This window comes from Sarcophilus harrisii, chromosome 3, assembly GCF_902635505.1.
Source record: "Sarcophilus harrisii chromosome 3, mSarHar1.11, whole genome shotgun sequence".
Lineage (NCBI taxonomy): Eukaryota > Metazoa > Chordata > Mammalia > Dasyuromorphia > Dasyuridae > Sarcophilus > Sarcophilus harrisii.
Genome location: NC_045428.1, coordinates 291859239 through 291866467, shown reverse-complemented (window position 1 = coordinate 291866467; position 7229 = coordinate 291859239).

Below are 7229 nucleotides of genomic sequence, written 5' to 3'. Positions count from 1 at the left end.
CCATCCCTTCTTCTCCATACTTCTTCCAAAAAAAAAAAAAAAGAAGAAGAAAAGGGAATCACTGAAATCACTGAAACATTACTGAATAGAATAGGAGGAAGACTAGAAAGAATTGGTAACATGCAGAATACTTCAAAAACATAGCTTCAAATAGGTTGAATTTATTAAATATTTTAAAGAAAAAAAACTAGCTGTATAATAATAGAGACTATTTGAGGGATAATCCTCTTTCAGTCTTAGTTTGTATATGAAAATACTAATTTTATTGAATAAATTCAGAATAAAAAAAAAAAGAAGCACAAAACAAATACCAATAGTTTTTATTTTATCCTTCAGGCAAAAGAGAACCACTGAAGATTTTTGCACAGTGAAATGACAGGGTGCTTTTAGGCTTCATAAAACCCTATTAGTCCATCAATGAATCTCAAAAGTCTCAAATTTAAATGTCTTGAAATTTCTCAACTCACAAATCCCCTGCCCTTATTTCTCACCATCTTCATATTCTCCAGACCAACAAAGTAAATTCCTTTACTACTATAGGTATCACCTCCAACCTTATGATCACTGAACTTGCCATTGCATCATTTGGGATGTCTTACCTAGTCCATATCCCTCCATCTTCAAAATTTTGAACAAGTAACTTTTGTAATTTGAACTTTCAGTCTCCCTCTTGTCCTGCATGAGGCCTCTGTGAGCCTCACTTTTCATTGTCAGAAAGCATGTGATATGTATGTGGAAGGAGGATTGAAGGAGGATAGTGTTCACTAAATATTCTCTTTAGGTTATAAAATTCTACAATTAGTCAAGCAACAAAATTCATCAAGTGCTTATTTCATGCTAAACATTGGGCTAAGTGTGAGGAGTTGGGGGAGTTATCCAGTCAAAGCAACATCACAAAACTACCTTTCCTTCTTAGATGAGTCTTATCTGCCTCCAGGCACTCCAGTTACCTTTTTCCTTTTCTTTCCTACCCTTCCAAATCCCATATTGCTTCCTTTAATATTTATGTTTTTCTTCCAGGCTCTGTATAGGAGGGCAACAAATAAAGTCATGTTCTATATGTAATTGTGGTGGCCAAGGGGGCTTTCATTGATTCATTTTTCTGCTTGAAAAAATCCTCTCCACAAAGGCTCATTGTATCTGAAGAGTCTTTTTTTTTTTTAATTTTTAGTGGCTTTTTCTTCTGAAAGATTGGATGCACACTTTCTTTTTTTAAAAACTGTTACCAAATAACATGTATTATGCAAACATTGATTATATTTAAATTTACCACCTCCTGTAAGTATTGAAACTCACTTGTACTCCCCCTCTGCCATCCCATCATTGACCAACTATTAGTTTCTAAATACCAAAATAGTGCCAATATTCTATCAGCACAGTCGTTGAAGCAAAAATTCCTTATGCAGATATATGTTTTCCCTGATATTTTAACAATCAAAATCTCATGTTTCTGATACATGGACATAATAAATGTTTGTCTTGTTTTTCCACCATAAATTCCTCCAAAATGGACGACCTTTTTATTTTGTATGTTTATACAGGCAACACTACACACAGTGGATGTTCATGAAATGTTGCAGTTGGCACCGATTTATTAATACTTTATATTTAAAAATAAACTGTTACATTTATGAATGAATTGTATTCTTATATTCTAATGCAACTGGGATTTGGTTCTGGTAAAATTTAGAACCCCATATTCAAACTGGTTTTATTAATTTTTCTAAATTCTCACCCACTTCTATCATTCTATAGTTGGATCTGCATAAGAAGTCAACAAATCTGTTACCAAATAACAATTACTGATTGGTTCATCAATTACTCCAAATCCAAATCATGGCAAGTGACCTACATTTCCCTTATTTTTTCATAGTGTTTTCCTTAACAGATATACAGAAATTTGTCACTTTACATAAGAGAACCATTCCACAACATTTCCAAAAGTGATTTTTATATAGTTCTTCCAGAGACCTGGGGAAGAAATAGAGGGGGAGGAAAGGAAAGAGGGATGAAGTAAAGGGTCCATGTGCCTGCAAAGGGAGAGTGCTAGATAAGGTTCAAGGATACATTGGAGTCAGGGATAGAGAGACATAAACAGGGAAATGAACATGCAGGCTAAGAAGAAGAAGGTGGGGAAGTTCTAACATATAGGGAGTGACATGGACACAGACAGGAAAGAACAAGTGCTATGTTGGGGATTGGGTACCTGAACACCAAGTGATAGAAGATAGGAGCATAGGCAGGTGGGCTGTCTGAGCAGATCAAGGGCTCCTCTCTCAGTGCTGGAGGTCTAAAGCCAAGTCCCCAGTCAAACCCTCAATTTTATGTAGTCTGTCAAATTCTTCTGCTTTCACTTGGAGAGTTTTTTGTTTGCTTGTAAGGGAAAAGTTGAGCTAAAGGACAAGAACAGAGAGAACATAGTACTGAACGATAATGTTAACATAGGTGGGCTTTTTGGAATGCAGATGTCTTTCAGAATTCTTTACATAAAGCTGAATCAGTTAATGTGAATTTATGTAAAGTGAGAACATCTTACTCCATTCTGGTCAAACAGGCTGGTGAAACAGTCCACTTTACAAGGTATTCCACTGGTGTTCAAAACTGTTTATACTAGTCTCCTTCCCATCATCTTGCAGTATGGCTATCACATACTGTGATCCAGTGGCATTGGTGGTCTAGTTGTTTCAGGAACATCTCACAGTTCCGGATGTTTTCTTTGACTGTTCCCCCCTTGCTGGAATGCTCTTCCTCTTCATTTCTATCTACTAACCTCCTTGGCTTCCTTCAAATCCCAAATAAAATTTCTTCTGCACCAAAACTTCCTAAACTGTGTGTGGCTGACTCTACATGGATCTCCATAACTAAATGTGGGGGTCATGAAAGATTTGGCAACAATAAAAGGTCTCTGAACACACAAAAACCAAAAATTCAAAATCAGATTCACAATGAATCTGAGGTGTTTCTGGCAGTATTTGCCCATGTTGCATTGCTCAACTTCACTGCAGTCTTAATTATAAACACAAAAGATGATTACTTCACACTGCACATGGTTTCTATGCAATGCCAGTGAATCCTGCCAGAAACACATCAACTTATATTCAAGATTATGTTATGTTATAAATTGCAGTATTGTTACTGTACATATAAAGTTTTCTGCTATTACAGAACCATAATTTAATTATAGAAAATAAACTTTTAATATTTTCCTACCATCATTCCTCAACATGTATCAAATTATTATATCTCTGGATTGTATTATGTTAGAATGTTAGATTTTTTAAATTATCTCCTTCTTTTACAGAAACGTTGAGTTTTTAATTGCAGCAAGTAAAGACAAAAGCCATTTAATATTTCTCCACAATCACTGCTATATGTGTATATGTGAACATCAATTTTTTTAAATTATGCACAAACAAATATGATTTCATGAACTAAAACATATTTATTTGAGAAATTTTAACAAAATTTATTTATGCTTTAATACAAAAATATTTTTCAATTATGTATCAGTAATTAAATTTAGACAGAAAAGGTAAAAATACTCATTACAATGTAACGGTCTGCACTTCTAAGTTGGAGTACACTTAAATTGACAAGAAAAAGAAAATATGTCAAATCAATTTTGCAATGTGGATTTACTTCTAATTATGATGATGGTGTATCTCTGCTTAATTTGTAATGAAGTTTTGGCTGAGGAGAGCATGAAAACAGTCAAACTAAAATAATATCTTAAAACCAAGCATGTAGCATACTGCAATACATCAAAGAAATATTTTGAAAATTTTAAAAAATCTTCCATTAAAAAAAAGAGTTTTGAGAAATTTGTTGCTATCAACAAAAAGTATTTACTTGTGTCTTACAAAAATTCTTATTTAATTGCAAAAACTAAAAAGCCCTCCTCAATAGGGGAAGATATCATGTTGCCTGCTGCTATTAAAATATGAGAAATAGTTTTGGGGAAAAGCATGGGGATGATATTTGTAAAATTCCTTTATCAATTGATAATTTTCCTAAACGAATTTCCAAAATTAGTAATGCCAAATATGTTTATGAAAAAAGCATACATGAGGATTGTTTTTGTCACCCTTTAGAAAGGCAAAGAAGAGGAGAAGGTATATATCTTACACCTATGATTTTTTTTTCTCTTTATGAATTTTTCATAGCTGAAGGTTTATAGTGGAAAAATTACATTGGAGTCTGTGCTGGAGCAATGATGGAAAAACTGTTGCATTTGTAGCAAAAATTAAAGCTGGAAGAAAAAAATTACATAGCTTTTACTCATTGCATGATCCATTAGGAGACACCTGTAGCCAAAAATAATCACCAGAATTGGATGTTGTGCTTTTCAATACTATCAAAATCACTAACTTCATTAAAAGTTGTGTTTAAAAGTTATTTGTTTTCAAAACTCTGCAAAGACATGGACTCTAGTTACAAAAGCTTATTACTACAAGCAGAGGTAAAGATGCTTTCAAGAGGGTGAAGTTTTAAACATTATAGAAATTGAAAGATGAAGTTGTTATATTTCTGACTGAGCAGAAATACAATTTTGTTAATTTTTTATAATGACTTATGGCTTCCAAAATTATGTTATTTGTTGGATATTAAAAAAAAAAACCTCAATGATTTAAAGATGTCACTTCAAGGGAAAAAAAACTAACATATTTAAATTAAAAGATAAAATTGAAAGTTTTATTTTCAAAGTTAACATATAGAAAAATAAAATGGAAAATCGTTCTTTAGAAATGTTTATAGCTACAGATGATTTTATAATAGAATATAAACTTCCCAAAGATTTAATTGTGGTGACAGTTTCAGAAATACTTCCCTGCAAATTTTTGTAATGTTGGGGCTAGCTTTCTGGAAGTCCTCCAGAAGGGCCTTGGTCTCAGCAGGATAGACACCACAAGAATGGACAAGAGTCCAGAGTCTTTATTGTCTTGTACACAGTCTGTGTCTGTCATAGTCTGACCCCATCTCATCCAGCATTCTGACAATCTGCCAGTTTCAAGGAGTCTTCCCCGTAGTGTAGGAAGCAGGAGAGCCACCAGGAGGATGGTCAAAGATAGAATGTCTATCTTCCAGTCCTTCTTAGTCCTTATATACCTTATTGTAATTACATCATTACAGCATACTGATTATGTGTGAACTTAGAGAACCATTACCTCATCAATTCCACTGAGTTAACACCTTGTTTCAAGTATACTCCAGAGTTCCAGCCCTCTACAAATTTTGATTCTAAAAAACTAAGTTGGGTTCATACTCAAGTGAAATAAAAACTGTCAGTCATCTGCCATTAAAAATTCAAAAAGAATTTGCCAAGCTATCAAGAGATACAGATTTTAAACTCTAGTTTATGGGGGGAAAAACATTAAATGAACTTTGGCTTAGGCTTAGGTCAGAATTTCCAGTTCCAGAATTTCAATTATCTGAAATAATTCTAAACATACTCCTGCCATTTTGTATTACATTTATGCAAAGCAATGTTCCCAGCATTGGGAATTATAAAATCAAAATATCAATCAACTCTGAAATATGTTAAAGTTGCTCTGCATCCAGTAGTATCAAATCTTCTGTGATCTTTGGCAAGTTACTGCCAGTTTGGACTCACTTCATCTGTAAAACGAAGGGGCTTTATTTGATTACTTCTAAAGTCCTTTTCATCTCTAAATCTTATTGTTCAGTCATTTCAGTTGTGTCCAATTCTTTATGACCCCATTTGGGATTTCTTGGCAAAGATACTGGAATGGTTTGTCACTTCCTTCTCCAGCTCGTTTTATAGATGAGAAAACAATTAGGACTAAGTGACTTGCCCAGGGACATACAGCTAGTGAGTATCTAATGTTAGATTTGAACTCAAGAATTCAGGGCTTCCTAAGTCCAATATCTAAATATACGTTCCCCCCAAAAAAGGTTTTTTCCTGATTCTTTCCCCTCTGTCTCATTATTACCTTCTTTCTCTATCTAGAGATTACTTTGTATAGAGTGAAAAACACATTTGAAAGACTTAAAACTTAGAACAAAGTTTCACCTCCTGCCAGAGAGGATATAATGAGTTTAAAACTGAATTTTAAAAACTGTACTTAGAACTGTGGGAACTAGTTTTATAGATTATGCACAGAAGGTTTTATTTTTTTTTTTGTTTTGTTTTGAGGTTTATTTTGTTTTGAGACTTTGGTTTTTCTTTTCAGTGGGAGTTAGAGGTGGTAGAAAATACACATTATTAAAATAACAAAAACTATAACAAGAAAAAAAAGAATTACTTTATATTTACTTATTTATATGCATGTTTTATCATCTAGAAGAATGCAAGTTCCTCAATGGCAGGGATTTTTGTTTTGTATGTCTTTGTATATATTAGGTGCTTAATCAGAGCTTGATAAATTTATTTAATATTTAAATTTGATTCCAATACAACAAGAAGCCAAACAAGTCATTTGTTGTTGTTATTCAGTCGTGTCTGACACTCTGTGATCCCAGGGGGAATTTTCTTGGCAAAGGCACTAAAGTGGGTTGCCAATTTTTCTCCAGCTCTTTTTACGGACAAGGAAACTGAGACAAACAGGGTTAAGTTGCCCAACTGCACACAAGCTAGTGAGTGACTTAAGGCCATATTTGAACTTGAGAAGGTGAGTGTTCCTAACTCTATCTACTGTAGCATCAAGCTGCCCCCAAAACAAGTCATACTCAGTTGCTTTGATGGCTACTGATAACAACTTAGATGCTTGGTGAGTAAGTTACTGGATTTCTTTGCAGCTGAGTCAGTAGCTCTGAAGCCGTGACATCCACTGACTAACATTGTACCACAAGAAATTATCAACAAAACTGTCTTGAGCTCTAACAAGAATGATGGAAGTGATATGCCCTAGACAAAGGTTTCTAAAATGGTGAATCTCTGGATTGAGAGAAGTGAACCTATTTCAAAATCCAGTTTTGACACTTAACTAGCTGAGAGATCTCGACCTCAGCTACTTTCTCTATAAAACGTGGTTGAACTAAGCCACGTCTAAGGGTCCCCTCTAAGTTCTGTGATCTATTGTTCCCATCTTGTGCTTCATAATCAGCAGGTTGATAATTTCTGAGAATTGCTCACTTCTTCCACCACTAGCTTCAAGTCTCTTTACTGTCCCTTTTCTATCCTCATCCTGTATTTTTTCATAGGATCATAGATGTAAAGAGGGATTTCTATTTTCGTCACAATAGTCCAATTATCATTTTACTGATGAGAA